Genomic DNA, 3269 nt, shown 5'->3' on the forward strand with positions numbered 1-3269 from the left:
ACACGCACACACACACACACACACACACACACACACACACACACACACACACACACACACACACTTCCAGGCACTCGGGACCTTGTGTTCCCTGCTGCTGTAAACCTTTAATGAAGAGCAGAGATGTGTCAAGGGGGCAGGGGGACTGTGTGCTCTTTTCCATGAGAGTTTTGCAGGTTCTCACTCTCCAAAAGTATTGGAAATTGATCGTTTTTAAAACTCTTTCAAAAATATCAACTGCAGATATAATTCTACTGTTTGTTGTGAGTTTGTGTTCATCATTTCAAAGCAACACAATACCTTGAATTCCCTAATGCAGAGGTTTTACATATGGACGTTTTTGTTGGACTCTGATGTTTGAAGAAAATGTGGCCCGTCTCTCTCTTAGATTTGAGTTTGTTCAAATATTACAACATTATAGAAATGATATTAAATGATAACAAGTAAATGTAATCTTGAAATGGCATACCAAAATGTCGAAAGAAAATAGTAATAAAAAGCGTGCCGTTGTTGGACTGTTTATCTGCTGCTTTGGTTCGTAGTCGACGTCGATATCTCGTGTTTTCATATTCTCTTTCAAGAGATACAAATTATTTTTTTATGATGTTGAAGCCATTTTCAGCTTGCCCAGTCCACATCTCCTCTCATGCCATGCGACTTAGGAAATTGCTCAGGGAATGAATTTGTTTCCCTCGCTTAAAAAGGGTGCTTGTGAAAGGCTGCACATCACTTGAAGTGAATATTTATGGGCGATACAGTATGAACGCCTGCCTTTGATCAGACGCCCTAATGACCATAAAACCCTTGTGTCGATTGAGAGGGAAAACAAAATGAGCCAGAAGTCTGAGGAGAAGCCTGCTCACCTCTTCTCTTTTCCATCCTTTCCACGACAACAACCGAGTAAACACACATTGTTCCTTCGTACCCACCCTTTGGAATCCAGAATGATGAAATGGACATCAATTATCATCCTGTTTTCTTCCCAGCATAAACACAGTCCAGTAAAAACACAACAATGCTGTAAGTGTCCCCAGCGATGCTCGAGATGTTTTAATTATGCCTTGAGGCATGTCTGCTGAAAGTGATCAACTTATCCCTTTGGGGAAAGTGAACTGTGTTTTCAGCCCACCATAGAAAATATATATTTTGCTTAAAGGATAGTTTCTGTCACACAAAACAACTCTCATGCCCACGTGTGCATTTAAAGAGTTTTTCAATGATGTAATTATTCCTTCTGTTCATGTTGGCCGAAATTAGATTTCTAGGGGCAGTATCTTCAGGTTCATATGTGTCTGTTGTGCCTCTTCTGTGACATGTCTCCATGCTTTAATGTTCATAAAGCTCTTTATTGTTCTCATACTGTCTGTGCTGCCTCTTTCCATCAGAATCAGCCCAGTCGGCTCTGATTGGTTAGCTGGTTGGCTTTGTCGTGATTGGTCAACCGCTTAGAGATGTCCCGCCCCTTAGCCTATCACATACAATGTGTTGGAGCGTTAGCAAATAGAAGCGCAGGTTTTACATAGTGATGTCATTATGTTATGGAAGTAAACAAAGCAGTCCAATGGAGGCGTTTCAGGCAGGGGGAGAAACTCCCTCTGGAGGGGACTTTGGGATTTTAGCCTTAGCAAATGTCGTAGCAGCTTTGAAATCAGCTGTGGTCTAGAGAGAATTATGAGTTAGTTAATAAACGCACAGCAACACAATATTCGTATTAAAGGTATCAAAGATCTTTTATGCTCGCAAGTATGACGTCTCACCAGAGAGCATGTGCTGTTCTGAGTGAAACAGGCTCTCCTTTATAGGAGGACATCAAAGCTTAGTTACATTACAAACAACATTTGGTTAGGCCAGCTGAGACCCCCTGGCACTGTATGCAAAACTTACACCCTACACAGAGCAAAAGGGATACAGATAACACCTTATCCTAACTTCCTTCCCCTCATCCTATATTCTAATGGATGTCATAAAACCCCCTAGTCTACATACATCTGTTTCACACACACATTGAAGAGGTCCCTTCCCACGCTATGACTTAATCAGAGGAATGGTTTACAGTCAGCAATGTTAATACATTTGATCTCACAATTTCCATAACACAGAACATTAAAATGGACAAAGACCTTTATAACACACTACAGGAAAGGGAAATACTAAAAAGCATAATGAGGCCTCGTTATGATCAGGGAGTCCACAGATCAATGCAAAGTAAGTTTAAAAATGCAGTTTGTTAAATTGACCTGCTTTAACTATTTCAGTCCAAAATGTCCCCTATTATTTCCAACTTATTTGTAGAACGAGGGAATGTTCTACTTATTTAAGACTCATTTAGCAGATGCCCTTTTGATCAGTCTGAATTATAAGCCTTATATAAGCATTAGCTTTAGCTTTGAATTTAAGATGAATTTTAGCACAGAACCAATACTGTTGATTTCATGCTACAGTATATCTCTTAAATAAATATATCATTAGGATTTTTTTGCACATCATAAAAGTGGAAAGATCCAATTAAAAGAAGAAAGCACATGAGAAAATGTAATGTACATATAAGCATGCAAGTGTTGCAGGACGGTCTTGAGAAACTGTGACCCTACAGTGTGCTTAAATACTTAGGAAACGTACCTTAGTGATCGAGAGTGGAGTCCTAACACAAAGGGGAAGTGTGGGGTACGGTGTTGAAGCGTCTGCTGTGTGGCCTGTTTTGTGAATTACTTTGTCAAAACACTCAACATGGCAGTCCCTCAAAAGTTTCACAAGTCCTCAGGCCCTATCTGAGGTTCTGTTGTTTCACAGAACAGCACATACGCTCTGTGAAAAGCTGCCAGGTGTCAAAAATCTTTTTTTCAAAAGTGGTGCATTTGTGTGTTTTCCTCATTTTCTCTAACCCCTTCTACCGCCGCCCCCTCACCCTTCTTCTATCCTTCCCCTCCCCTGCAGATCCCCTCTGCCGGCCAGCTAATGGAGGCTGTGCGCGTGAAGATGAAGGAGAGGAAAGTGCTGACAGAAGAGCTGGCCACGCTCGCAACACCAGTCAGCGAAAAAGCCTGACTCCCTGGGCTGAGGCTGGGAAAACTGTCATCCTCTTCTTTCCCTCCCTCCCTTCTTCTCTCCCTCCCCGGTTCCTGCTCAGTGGGAGCTGGGCTGAGCCAAGCTGAGCCGGGGCAGCAGAACCAATATTTGTGAGGAAAGCGCTGTCGACTCACTCTGGGCCACTGGCTCCACGCAGCAGCCCGGCTTTTGTAAATGAGCCCTCGACATCTGTGTTAGCGCTC

This window comes from Notothenia coriiceps, unplaced genomic scaffold (assembly GCF_000735185.1).
Source record: "Notothenia coriiceps isolate Sejong01 unplaced genomic scaffold, NC01 NC01_scaffold00037244, whole genome shotgun sequence".
NCBI classification, from domain to species: domain Eukaryota; kingdom Metazoa; phylum Chordata; class Actinopteri; order Perciformes; family Nototheniidae; genus Notothenia; species Notothenia coriiceps.